Source organism: Melitaea cinxia, chromosome 7, assembly GCF_905220565.1.
Source record: "Melitaea cinxia chromosome 7, ilMelCinx1.1, whole genome shotgun sequence".
Lineage (NCBI taxonomy): Eukaryota > Metazoa > Arthropoda > Insecta > Lepidoptera > Nymphalidae > Melitaea > Melitaea cinxia.
The window spans coordinates 9,034,422-9,049,988 of NC_059400.1; positions in this window are offsets into that span (position 1 = coordinate 9,034,422).

A 15,567-nucleotide genomic window follows, 5' to 3' on the forward strand; every position below is an offset into this window, starting at 1 on the left:
CACTATATTTTTAGGGTGTATATCTTAAATGCTAAAATCGCTATAGAGATTTACGTCCTAGTATAATAGTAATAACAATTAATTAAAATAATTATATAATTAATAATTTCTTTTTATTTAATTTGAAATAATTAAATAAATACTTTTACTTAAAACTATTGTCTTTTTAAATTTTATAAAGTTAATTATAAAGAATAACAATGTCGTTTGAAACGTGTGATGCCTCAAGTTTCAAGCTTATCTCGGAATTCATGCCGCGATACGATGGTAATCCGAAACTATTGAATTATTATATTAGAGAAGTAGAAAACATTTTAAATCTTTTAGATGGTTCAGTTAGAGCTCATCCAGCTATATTATGTTTAATTAAAAGCCGATTAAGTGGATTAGCCACAGAAGCTATCGCGTATGAGGAAACTCTCACCTCTTGGGAAGTCATTAAGGCTGCCCTCATACAACGATTGCGGGAACCGCGTAACGAAATACAATTAATGCAGGAATTAAGTCGTATGAGGCGTCATAAAAATGAAGACGCAGAATCGTTTGGCAAACGCTTACGAGATATATTGGATGCACTTTTCTCAGTAGGCGCGCATTCTGATAAATCATATTATGAAAAGATGGTAATAGAACAATATACCAATAATTTAGATTTCCAAGTTTCAATAGGAGTGAGAATAGCTCAGCCGCTTAATTTAGAATCAGCTATAGTTATAGCCAGACAGGAGGAAGCTAGACTTGCATATAGCGAGACATTCAATAATAATCAGGTTACTATACCAACATCATCTCAAGTCAAGGTTAGAGAACCAATTAAAAACTTAATTCAGTTTCCAAATTATACACCATTCGTAAATAACCCAGTCCAAAGACAAAATAACAATTTTGTACCACAAAAAAATAATTTGTCACCTGAGCAACGCCAGCAATGGGTTCAGTCCATGTTACCATGGAAGAATCGCCCTTCATCAAGCAACTATAGACCACCAGCGGGAGGTTTTCAAAGAAACTTTCCCCAACAGCAGGTAAGTCAGCCTAAGCAACAAAAAGTTTCAGACGTGACCATGAGATCAGTCAATAGACCTCAAAAGCCACAGTTTGCAGTGGAAGAGTTATACTACACAGGTTCACCCGAAGAACAGCCGTATGAAAACGAACAAGGTATGTACCACGAACATTATCCGTACGATAGCGTATTAAATGAACAAGAATCATACGTTAATGAAGAGGTAAGTGACCAGCAGGTTTTTACGATAAGCCCAGACCCAGGAGAAGAGAAGTAATAAAATTAAACAATCAAGATAAAGACCATCTGCCTTATATAGAATTACCAGAATTTAAAGGTAAGTTCCTAATAGATACTGGTGCTTCTAGATCATTGATATCCCCCGAAGTAATTATAAATTCTATCTTTCAATATTGTGTAGAATTTGAACCATTCGAAATAAAGACAGCACATGCAACCACGCAGCATAATTATGTAGCTTATTTACCATTACCCCCAGCTTTTAACACAGATATAGTTCATAAATTTCTAATATTTGACTTTGACCCGAAGTACAAAGGACTGATAGGTTTAGACCTACTTAAAACATTATGTAGTAATATCGACTTAAAAAATAAGATTTTACATACATCGACAGCAGACTTACCTATTCATTTTGACCATCCCAGTAAAAAATTAACCATCGAACCCAGATGTGAAAAACTTATAACTTTAAAAACTAATTATTCTGACGGTGAATATATTCATGACGAGTACATTTGGTCTAATGGTTTAAAATCACCCGCGGCAATAGTGCAGGTTAGTAGAGGAAAATTCAAAACTTCCATTATTAATTTTAATACAGTTAAGAAAGTAATACGTAATACGGAGAATATTCCTTTAGAATTCTATAACAGTAACTCGAATATAACTCAATGTAGCTTAAATTCTCATACAGTGAACCCAGACTTAGACAAAGAGTTGTGTAATAATTTACGAAAAATACGTACAGACCACATGAATGATGAAGAGCGTCGCGAAATCACAAAAATTTGCTATCGGTACAGAGACATCTTCTACTCTGAAAATATTCCACTTTCTTTCACGCACGATGTTAAGCATAAACTTAGACTGACTGACCAAACCCCAATATTTGTTAGAAATTACCGACAGGCCCCACAACAGCGTAAGGAAATACAACAACAAGTAGATAACTTACTAAAACAGGGTATTATACGTGAAAGTATATCTCCATGGTCTTGTCCCGTCCATATTGTCCCAAAAAAGGCAGACTCATCCGGAAAGGTGAAGTGGAGGCTAGTTATCGACTATCGAAGACTTAATGACCGACTCATAGAGGATAAATACCCCTTACCGAACATTAATGACATCCTAGACAGACTAGGACGAGCACAATACTTCACGACGTTAGATCTTGCTAGTGGGTACCATCAAGTAGAAATGCATCCAGACGATATCGAAAAGACAGCTTTCTCTACCGAGAGAGGACATTACGAGTTTCTTAGAATGCCGTTTGGTCTGAAAAATGCACCTAGCACTTTTCAAAGACTAATGGATCACATCCTTAGAGGTATAGAAAACGTTTTCACTTATTTAGACGATGTTATAATAATATCCACATCATTACAAGAGCACATTGAAAAAATTAAACAAGTTTTCGATAAGTTTAAGATTCATAACTTAAAAATCCAATTAGAAAAATCCGAATTTTTGAAAAAGCACGTCAAATTCTTAGGTCATGAACTAACAGAACAAGGAGTCGTTCCAAACCAGGACAAAATTAAAGCTGTTTTGAACTTTCCTTTACCTAAAACCCCTAAAGACATTAAAAGTTTTTTAGGACTAGTAGGGTACTATAGAAAATTTATTAAAGATTTCGCAAAACTGACCAAGCCCATGACTCTATGTCTAAAGAAACATAGTAAGGTAATACATTCACCAGAATTCGTAGAATCTTTTAATAAATGCAAACAAATCTTGACTAATGCACCTATCTTACAATATCCAAATTTCGACCAGACTTTTATACTGACAACAGACGCATCAGACGTAGCCCTTGGTGCAATATTATCACAAGGGTCCGTAGGCGCGGACAAGCCCGTAGCTTATGCATCTAGGACTCTTTCTGACACCGAGACTCGCTACTCAACAATAGAAAAGGAATTATTGGCTATAGTATGGGCAGTTAAATACTTCAGACCATACCTTTACGGTCGAAAATTTATAATATATACCGATCATAGGCCCCTAACATGGTTAATGTCGTTAAAAGACCCCAACTCTAAATTAACGCGATGGAGATTAAAACTAGCCGAGTATGACTACGAGGTTATTTATAAAAAAGGACGACAAAATACAAACGCAGACGCTCTCTCCCGAGTAAAAATTTTCCATAAAAGCATCGATTCCCTTGCAGTAAATTTAGATGACAATGACGATGACGAAATAATAAATAGGATATTTGAGAATGTACGCCGAGAAGAAGAGACCGAAACAGAAACACAACAAGAAATCCCTTCTGTAGGTAATAATACTAATATTGACGAGGACACAACACTTAGACATGACGAACGACCTCTTAGCATAGAACCTGAATCTGACAGTATGAGTGCAATTGACCCTGACAATCTCGTTTCGACCAATCATACCCAACCCGATAACGAAAACCAAGGAATACCAATTTTAGAAGATGCCATAGACAGACAACTTAAGCAATTTCATATTAGATCAACCCCTGGTTCAACTTATAGAGTAGACAATAGATCAACAAGTTCTCGTAAAATTATTAAGGATGTATTCATCCCAGTGAATAATACTGAAAAAGAAATTATACAATTTTTAAAAGAACATACCATAGCCGATCGAGTATTCCATTGTTATTTCTATAATGAAGATCTTTATCACGCATTCTCTAGAGTGTATACAACGATATTCAATGATAGAGGCCCTAAGCTATTGAGATGTACTACACGCGTTACTTTGGTAGAAAATAAGACAGAACAACAAGAAATAATTAAAAAGTATCACGAAGGAAAGACGATTCATCGTGGTATCCAAGAAACGTACAAGAAAATCCATAGAAGTTACCATTGGGCCAACATGTTACTCACTATTCAAGCATTTGTCAATCAATGTAATATATGCTTACAAGCTAAGTATGAAAGAAATCCCTTAAGACCCCCATTAGCCCTAACAGAAACCCCAACTAAACCTATGCAGCATCTATTCATGGACTTATATTCCACGGAAGGAGCTACTTTTCTTACTATCATCGATAATTTCTCAAAATATGCTCAGGCAATCCCTTTAAGTGCAACTTCTAGCGTACATATAGCAGAAGCCTTATTTGATGTTTTCTCAGTGTTAGGAACCCCTTTTAAAATTACAACTGACTCTGACAGTAAGTTTGATAACGATGTCATAAAGGAGATGTGTGCTTTACATGATATAAATATTCATTTCACAACTCCATATAATCCAAATTCAAATTCACCCATAGAGCGTTTTCATTCGACAATAGGAGAAATAATTAGGATCCAAAGAATGACTAATAAGGACGACCCCATACAATTAATCATGAAATTCTCTGTTATTGCATACAATAATACTATTCATTCAGCAACGGAATACACCCCACATGAGTTACTTTTTGGACATACTGCATCTCGAAACCCCTTAGAGCTTCATTATACTAAGCAATTTTACCAAGATTATGTACTTAAACATCAAAAAAACGCTGAAGCCGTACAGGAGTGTGTTGCAGCAAGCATGTCAAAGCACAAGGAACAAATCATAGCAAAACGCAACCAGACAGCAGAGGAAATAACGTTTAAGGTAGGTGAAACAGTTTTCAAACAGGTCGCCAAAACCGCGAGAAACAACAAAACGAAGCCGGTATTTAAGGGCCCGTATAAAATCATCCATCTTCATCCCAATAATGTAGCAGAAATTATAGGTAACCATCCTAACTCTAAGTCTATAAGAGTTCACTTCAAACTCCTACGTAGACCTCATCTTGTTCCAGGGTCATCATCTTCATCACCGGATCCTTCGTGTTCCAATCAAAATCCGACGTAGCAATACAACCCATTGATAACACTAACGGAATTCTACTACTTAAACAAGGTCATATCATTAAACAAATTGATTCCTTTAACCTTGCCTGCACTTACAATATAACTCATCTACATGAAGTTTCCACTAAACTGATGTCCCTATATGCAAGTACAAAAGCAGCCGAAAACAAGACTCCAATAGTAGACCTACATAAAACCTATAGGGATCAGATCGAACACAGTCTGAACCTTATTGACAAAAAGTTAAGTTTCATGGCACCTAGAAATAGAGTCAAGCGCGGTCTCATTAACGGTTTAGGTTCCTTAGTAAAAGTTATCACTGGTAATTTAGATAACGAAGACGCGATTCGTATAGAAAATGAAATTAATAATATCCGTTCTTCAGTCAATAAAATTAGCAACTCCCAGAAACGAACAGTGTCATTAGCGCAGGATACTATTAATGAATTTTCTATTCAGGTAAATAAGATAAATGAAAATGAAAACCGAATAGCTTCTATGTTAAAAAATATTACCGTAAATGCAAACACTATTATAAATCAGTTGCACTTTTTAGAGATATACGTACAAATAAGTTTTAGTTTGCAGTTAATTTTAGATAAGCTAATGTTGTTAGAAGATGCTATGTCATTCTCGCAATTAGGCATAATGCATCCTAGTATTATAAACCCACGAAATTTAATTTTAGAAATAAATAATTTGCAGAAAATTTCATCTTTCAAACCAGTTGTAGAGATTTCTATGGAAAATATCCATAAAATAGAAAAGTCTATGGTCGTAAAAGCCTATAGTACAAGACATTCTTTAACTTTCATATTGGAAATCCCATCCACTGATGATAATATATATGATTATATCCATATCTATTCCATCCCTAATAAACAAAACCTTACTATAATTCCTAAGTCCAAATTCCTTGCACTTGGAAGAGATGAGTACGCATACTTAGAGGAAGATTGCAAGAAGATCTCCGATGACACCATGCTTTGCAAATCGTTGGACACAAGAATAATAGAAAAATCAGAAGATTGCATCATCTCTCTTATCAGACAACAAGCTGGAAACTGCACACATGCTCGTCTAAACTTGAAACGGGGAAAGCTTCAGAAGATATCAGAAACTACGTGGCTAACAATATTAACTGCACCTGAAATCTCAAGAATTCAATGTGGACCTAAAACAAAATATTTGAAAACGTCAAATGTCTTTCTCGTCACCGTCACAGAAGATTGTCAAATTAATCTATTGAACAGAACGTTGAGAACACATAGAAATATTATCAATATCAATGAAGTTATCCCGTTACCTAATCAAAACATCATACATGAAGAAGAGGTCAAGTACGAATTACGTTTAGACGACTTTTCGTTGGACAGCATCCATGAACTCATGAATAAAGCAGAAGACATTCAAGAAGTAGAAGAATCCAATTGGCTCAATACTATGCTAATCCCGAGTTGGTCTACGCTACTCCTCTATGTCTTGATAGGAGGCGTAGTCGCGTGGAAAGTATATAGCAGAAGCAAACAGTCAGATGTCAGAACAGAAAGATGTCGCGAGGACGCTCCTGGAAGCTGCGTTACTAGCTTCCATCTTAAGGAGGGAGGAGTTACCACGCCGTAACACAAGAATCAAGCTTACTAAGGAAGAATAGATGGAACATGGGAACAATAGAATAAGCGATTCAGCATTTTGATTGTTTTACAATTTAATTATTAAAATATATTTTAAATCAGTCTTGTATCAACTATCTCAAAGAACAGTTACTTTTATTTTTAATTTAATTGTAATTTCATTTTATATTTTGAATAAATAAATATTGTGAATTCAAATAAAATTGTTTTTTAAAAAGACTTTCATCGGTCGCCATATCATAACTCAATCCCTACCAAAATTATGTTGGCAAACTCTCTTCTCTTATCTATTCTAGATTATGCAGATGCGAGCTATTCTAATTTGACCGAGGAACAACTTAATAGCCTTGAGCGACTTTAAAATCTTGCCATCCGGTTCATATTTTGCCTACGCAAATTTGACCATGTTTCTGAATTTCGTTCCAAGCTCAAGTGGCTTCCTATATGCCTTCGCCGGAACCTACATATTCATTCTCTGTTGTACTGTGTGCTATTTAGTCCAAAATCTCCGTCTTATTTAAAAGAAAAATTTTTTATATCTCGGTGAAGCTTCAGAATTAAGAACATCTCGAAGACTTATGCTGGAGCTACCTGTACATAAGTCCAAGTACTTTAGTCAGTCTTTTACTGTTCAGGCTATTAAATTATGGAATAGTCTGCCCTTACCCATAAGGGAGGCTAAATCACTCTTGATTTTAAAAAACACGTTAAAGATTATTATCATAAGATGGAGACGATTTAGTGTAATATGGTGCAATTTCTTTTCTTATTTTTTTCTTCTCTTTTTGTTTATAATATATGTATATTAACATTAATATATAGATAACTATTTTATTACGTATAAGTATTAGAATGTAGCCATTTTTGTGTAAGTTTATTATACATCTACACCACCTACCCAATTTTGATAATAAGTTTCCTTTTTATGTCTGGGTTGTCTGGAAGAAATGGCTAATTAGCCATAAGTCCGCCCATTGTATCTCACTGTCTGTAACTATCTTTATGCTTTCTTTGTAATATATTTGTGGTGTACAATAAAGTATAAATAAATAAAAATAATTTTATTCGGTATTTTTTTTAATTAAAAATAATCTACATTAGGGAACGTACCCATACTACGTGATCCGTTCAGGGGGTCTTTAAAAATGCCACCCTTGGTCACAGGGTTGTTTTAGGTTTTCGTCACGTAGTCAATAATCTCTTCAAAAATCTCAGACTTTTAGCTATATTCAAATATGGCGCTCTTATGTTATTAACAAAGACAAACCTAAACCAAAATACATTTTTTAACTTTCTGTTTGCAAAAAATTATTTAAATCATACTTCTAAATTATTATGTGAAAATTCGAGGAGGTGGGAGGTCTTAGCAAATACTATTATACTACAAATGGTTACCAAGGCGAGGGAAGAGGTTAAAAAATTGTGAAAACGGGTTACGTAGTATGGGTATTTTTCCTTACATATTATTATAATTCTCATCTGAGATTAAAGTTGGTATAAAATTTATATACTTTTGTCTAATAGTTCGGTCATTCTCCAATTCGGCGTTCTTTGCCTAATTACCGTAACGTTTTTTATTTTTCACTGATTTGACTTAAACACATTAAAATATGAAACAAATCAAAAATACGAATTCAATAATTAATTTGGCATGTAACAGTTAATTGTGGTTTTCTAGATAATGAGACTTAAAAAATTTATGGGTACGGTAATTAGAAAATTTTTATATTTAATGTAACGGTAATTAGAAAATATGCTGTGTGGTTACGGCAGTAAGAATAAAGCCACTCCCTCTCTTCCCGTGAGTATCGTAAGAGGCGACTAAGGGATTACACAGTTCCACTACCACCCTGGAACTTGAAAGTGCCAACCGATGGCAGGATCATCATCCAACTACTGGTTTTGAAATACACAGGCCGAAGACAGGCAGCAGCATCTTAGCTGCAACAAAGCCAGCCCTGCGGTCTCCAACCCGCCTGCCCAGCGTGGTGACTATGGGCAAGACAAGACAAGACACATGAGTTCACGCCACGTTTTTCTTGAAATATATTCTCTCTTGCCAGGACAAATGCGACTGATCTCATCTTGCTCTACAAAAATTTGGACGTCTTGTTTGGTTTTCTCTACAGTAGTCCCTATATTATTATTATGTAAATACTTTGGTTCTATTTCTTTATCATGACTTTGTTTTGGTTTTGGATGTAGCGTGTTTTATATTTCAGTCTTAATGCTTGCTTCCTGTACTTTTGCTCTTCTTAGCTCTATTGTTTTGTCTCAAATATGACATTTCTTTATTTGTTTTCTATACATGCCTTCTAAATAACTATAAGAGTGAGATTTTTTTACGTATCGGTTTCTCGACAGTTATCTTTGAAGATGGTGAAGTTGGTGTTGAACACAAGGAAGACGCTCGTTCCGTAATATTCACACTTGTATCTTTATTTTCGGTCAAATGCTCATTATTGATTAATAATAAAATAACATACTTTCAGTAGAAGATGATGACAGAGCACTAGATGGACGCGGCGTTGATATGGTTAAAGAAGGTTTAAAATTTGGTGTCTTTTTCAAGGGAACTAATTCTTTTTCAAAAGAAGTCGACTGCAGAAAAATTTCTTCTTGCTGATTATCTTATTTTTTTGATTTGGGATTTTCGGGACAATTTTGTATTCTTTTAGTGTACTTTTTAGCGCAGCGAATATGATAAATCATTGAGATGTGGTGTGACAGAGTTTCAAGAGGATCTGTTACATTGTTATCAAGCACCTCTATATCTAAGGTCCCTTCTTCCTCGATTGTTTTCAATTTTCCCTTTTCCTTTTGTCTTTTATAGTAAGTTCTGAAATTTTCTCTACTTCTTTTTTGAGTTTTCTTCTGGCTTTTGGTGACATTTCGCAGATAGGCAGTATTTTTTTATTTTTTTTATTGTACCCTTCTTTCTCCTTTATTTTTTTTTTTTGATTGCTAATACAAAAAGGGGTATTTTTAATTCGTTCTCGGCGTTGTCGCGCGGCAAGCCTTCTATTTTCTTTAACTTCCTCTTTGGTCTTTTTGGGTTTTCCTATCCTATAAATTAAATAATTTGATGAATGGTCAGCATATAATATAGACATATTTACGGACAATGATAATAATAATCTACGAAAACCGCGGTAAACAAGTATTACTTTTTCATACAACGGTAATTATAAACATATGGTAATTGGTATACGGTAATTAGAAAACGATAAATTTTCACAAAAATGTTTAAAACCGACGCAGTATACAAATTCTAGCTTATGACAATGTACGGAAGCCAAAGTACTGTCTCTATTTACATGATCAACTTGGGTCTATCTTAAAAATCTAGTATTAAAATAAGAACAACGGTAATTAGAAAAGTTTTTAACCAAGGCTACGGTAATTATATACTCACGTGCTTCATTGGTGGTACACTAACATAAGAGTCATGCAACTGCTGATGGACCTCGGCACACACTGAGGAGACGCGATGCGTACGGTAGTGATGTGCCAAATACTTTTATTTAAGGATGTGCACTCGAGAACAGCAGATGTTACGGTAATTAGAAGTTTCCATTGGACATACGATTACTTCATAATAATTATTTGTAGACTGGTTCTATTGAGTTGATATTTTGTTATGCGATACACGCTGCTTAATATCGTTTAAAACGTTGAATGGATCAAAGTAAATCTATACGCTATAAAAATTACAAGCAAGTTTTAAGATTAAGTTGGTATGCGGACACGTCACGGTAATTAGAGAACAGAGGTTTTTTGAACATAAGTTCAATTAATTTAGTCTTAATTACTTAAAACAGAAGCCAATATTTTTTTTACAGCTAGATACGGATGCTATCTAAAATATATAAAAAAGTGCATGATTGAATATGATGATATTACGGTTTAAACAAGCCCGGACACGAAAAATTTGCTAATCGGAGAATGGCCGAGTTGTATAATCTATAGCCTTTAATCTTCCGCGATATTTTTTTCAGATCATTATAGGTGTTAAAGCATTAAAAAAAAGTTTAGTTTTTTTTTTTAATATTGTAATAAATAATTTACAATTATTTCATGTTTGGTTATATTAAAACACTCGACGATGATTGTCATGAGGTTCTCTTAAAATTTTCTTTTTGAGTAACGCTTCAGCCTGTAACATACTACACTGCTAGGCAAAGACCTCTTTCTCCATGTAGGAGGAGAGGGGTTGGAGCTTAATCCACAACGCTGCTTCATTGCGGGTTGGTATATATATTAATCTATCAGGTGTATATGATAACCTGGACCGATAGTTTAACATGCTCTCTGAGGCACGGTGGGGAGACCCAAAAGGACAAACAATCAGACCGGAAATAAATATTTGTATAAACACAAATATCCAGTCCGAGCGGGAATCGAATCCGCGACCGTCTGTGTTTAGGCGGCAGTGACACGGCACACGGACCATTACACCAGAGCGATCATCAAGGTTTTGAGTAAAATATTTTAATATATAATTGATTGACCATATATATATATTTATTTAATTTACTATGCTATATTAGTGGCTTCTTAGGCGTAATTGTAATTTGCTTGTTGCACCCATCACACATCTAACCTTCCCTAAGCAATTTAAAACATCTACCGTCAAGCTCGTGTGGGGTGCCTCAGAGCAGCATTCTTGCTCCCACGTTGTTTCTAGTTTACATAAACGAACTATGTCGAATGAAGATCCCACAGGAAAAAATTATTGCCTTGAGAAATTGCCATTGAGAAATTTTCTTACCAATCGGCTTGTGCTTAGAATTGCTGCTTTCTGTAATAATTGGTAAGTGCTCGCTGGTAATTTTAGTGTATGTAGAGACGTATGCAGTTGGGTAAGTATAACTCCTGTTGTAGAAATTACTATTGGGACTATTGTAACTTTTTGTAAATGTAAATGCGAAATTCGGGTTATTTCACTTTTTTAATTCGGTATATTTAGATAGTTTTTCAGCTATTGTTCATTGTAAGCTATGTGTGTTCAGTATTACTATGTAAATAATAAAACCTGCTTGCTATTCTTATGCTTATTTTGCCAATTAGTGTTATATCAGGTCTATTAAAATGGATTGTGCGGTCTGTAAGGATGCCTCGGTCAAAGTACAGTCGTGCAGTGGAGTTTTCTATCGCGGGTTCCGGGGTTGTATTTGTAATATGGTAATAATGTGTCTGTTAATTTACGTTCATAAGCAAGTTTTTGGTGTAATACTGTAAGTTGTAATACTGGCTATTTAATCGTGTCTGTGTTTATAGTCATTGCTGTGTTTATAGTCGTTGTCTGTGTTTATAGTCGTTGCTGTGTTTATAGTCGTTGTCTGTGTTTATAGTCGTTGTCTGTGTTTATAGTCCGTTTGGGCTATTGATTTCCACGCGCCGGTTATATGTTGAATAGTATCTGGATTACTATTACCTATATTTTCTACAAGAGTTAGAGGTGGTTACATTTTTTTTATTATTTAACTATTTTTTCGACTACCTACGCTGTATTACATGTCTATATAAATTGAAATCTGTAATATATTATAAGTATTTGAGGTGAATCATTTAGACAATTGAGACAATATTTCATGGGTTTTGAAACGATGTTTCTCATGGGGCGTTGCGGATTGGTAGCCGGCAAAAATCGTCCATATCGTTTAAAAAACCCGTAAGATTTTTATGTATAGTAATAATAATAATAATAAACGCTTCACACTCAACGGCCCCCAATAGGATTTTCTCCTGTGTTGGGGGTCCGGAAACACAATACATAAGCACAAACGCGCAGACCACGACAAACATCTATATATAGTCTTATCATAGTCAATAACTCAATAGTCTTTGTATGATGGCTATACAGAGTCTAATAATATAAAGTCTACGTGATGACTGTAATTATTATTACAGTTTTTTATTACTACTATATTGGCCGAAGACGGGCAGAAGTGTCTTCGGTGCGACAAAGCCAGCTCTGCGATCACCAACACTCAATAAGCCAAGCGTGGTGCAGTGGCGTAGCGTAGTGGGGGCGGGGGGGGCGGCCCGCCCCGGGCGGCACTTTTTAGGGGGCGGCAAAATTGAACAATACTTAAATAATAAAAACAATTAGTAAATACTAGCGGCCCGGTACGTGCTTCGCTACGTATAAAGTGAAATAATAAAAAAAAATACATCAAATTCACTTATTAATACAAAAAAAAAGTTAATTGCTAGGCTATTTTAAAAATTAATCCAAAAGTTGTTTTTCCATTTTGAGAAGCAATAGTCGAAGACTTTTTCGTAGTCTACAAATGCCATACACAGCGGCTGATTATATTCTTCTGTCTTTTGTATAATCTACCGAACAGTATGGATGTGGTCTACAGTGCTGTAGTCATTTCGAAACCCCGCTGTTCCGGTAGTTGGAATTCGTCGAGTCTTCTGGCGAGACGATTCGTAACAACACTCGAAAACAGCTTATAGACGTGGCTCAGAAGTGAGATCGGTCTGTAATTCTTTGACAGAGACTTGTCGCCTCTCTTAAAGAACAGCACCAAACACACTACTGGACCACACCTCCGGCGTGTTACCTCGGTGGGTGAAAGGCGTGAAAGAGTCTCGCCAAGACTTTTAGGGCAGGTCGCCCTGCGGCTTTAAGTAGCTCAGTCGTAACTACGTCATCCCTATTCTGCTCAATCAGAGTAGCAATCTCTCTCGTATTTGAGCAGTGGAGGTCTTGGCGTACAAGTTTTCGTATCTTCTTGGAAAGAGCCCTCTGTTCTGGCAAAGCTGCTTGAGCAGTGAGCAACTCGCGCCTCCGCCACATTAGATCCAAGGCTTCGGAAGAGAGTTGGACTGCTTTGTTGACTTCGTCGGCGGAAAATGCCTACGACCTAGTGTACACACCGTCTTCACCACGTTGTCGGTCATCTCTTCCACGTTGCCAGTAGTTTCCAGCGAATCGAATCGGTTTTGAAGTTCCCATTGAAACTGCTCGGAGCCACATAGTAATTGGGGCAGCGTACGTCGGAGAGTAGATTTCACTAAGCGGGCCCGCTCTTTTCGGAGGTATATATTTAAAGTGCTCCGCAATAGCCGGTGGTTACTGCCAGTGTTAAACTAATTAACCAAGGAGACATCTCTGAATATATGCCTTTTATCCGCTATGATGAATCTATCTCGTTCCTCATCATAGTGTTAGGGCTTTGCCATGTAGGTACACCGCCTTTGGGGCTTCTTCTCAAAAAATTGAATTCATCAAGAAGAGCCCCTCTGACTCGTAGTAGTTGACGAGCATCTGCCTCCTGCGATTCCTGTGCCCCTACCCGTGTGGTCCGATCCTCGATTCGTCGCGGTCTTGTATTCCCACTTTAGCGTTGAAGTCTCCATAACAACGTTGTAGAATGCCGAAGTAGTCCCATGCATGGCCCTAGTAATATCGTCATACAAGGCTTCGACTTCATTGTCAGATTGTGCTGAGGTCGGCGCATAGAGCTGTATCACTTCTAGGGAGTACCTGTCAGTGAGTTTAAGTACAAGGTACGCTACCCGGTTCGACACATTGCTGACTTCCACAACGTTGTTAGTGAGAGTCTTGTGGACCAGAAAATCGACGCCACCTTGGGAAAGCCCATCACCTTCACGGAAGCAGAACAAGTGCCCGGAGTCCAGGATCATCGTGTCTTCGCCCTCTCTTCAAACTTCGGACAACCCCAGTATACTTCACTTATGTTTAAGTTTAAGACTCGATTTTACTTCCAGTTCGGTAAGGTTGTGGTCCAGCCGTAACATGCCTCCATTATACGTAGCCGGTACGTAGTACCTGTAGTTTTGAGTGGCAGCCTCCCGTATCCCGGTGATCCTCAGCACCCTCCGCCCCACCGTTACCGCGGCCGCTGCTGTAGCCGGGAATAGTAGGGCTACCGAGAACTGAGGGCCTAAAATTCTACCGCGAACTCATGAGGGTTTTTGCCCATAGTCACTACGCTGGGCAGGCGGGTTAGTGACCGCAGGGCTAGCTTTGTCGCACCGAAGACGCTGCTGCTCGTCTTCGGTTGTGTATTTAAAAAGCTAGCTGTAGGATGGCTATACCGCCATCGGTCGGCTTCACTAGTTCCACAGTGGTATTGGAACTTTGCTATTTCATATTATTAACTAGCTGACCCGGCAAACGTTATTTTGCCAATAAACTATCCACTATAATATAAGTGTGCGGGGATTTACTTATAAACGAAAGCGTTGTAAACAATGAAAGTATGCTTTATTTAGTGCACAGAAAAATTAAAATAATACGTATAACAGTCACTACTACGATCGGTACACAAATAAAACCAAAAAAAACAATGGCCGAAAACAGTATAGTGAGTAAGACAGGAGACCGGCTTTATTGTCATCCCCGTGATGTTTGCTGGATGAGAGGTGACAACGTAATGTAGACCTCTAGCGGGGATAACTGATCGATTGATAGTTATCGACCGGCGAAGGCAGGAGATCAAATTGAATTGAGAAAAAAATCACAATTAAAGGAAATTATTAAAAATAATAAAAAATAAAAATTGCGATGGAAAAATAGGGCTTGATCGTAGAAAGGTTGAAAATTAAGAGTAATATAATTTTTTTTTATTCTAAGTCATGACAAAATAAATATAAAAATCCTGCCAAAAAAATAAAGTTTATAATTAACAAATAAAATATAGGGGTTGATCGTAGAAGGTTGAAAATTTAGGGTTGTACGTATTTTTTAATGATGTATCATAAAAAAAATAAAAATGTAAATAATTCATCTAAAAATAAAAAAATAAAAAATAAAAAAACTAGGGGTGGACTACAGTTAACATTTAGGAGGATGAAAAATAGATGTTGTTCG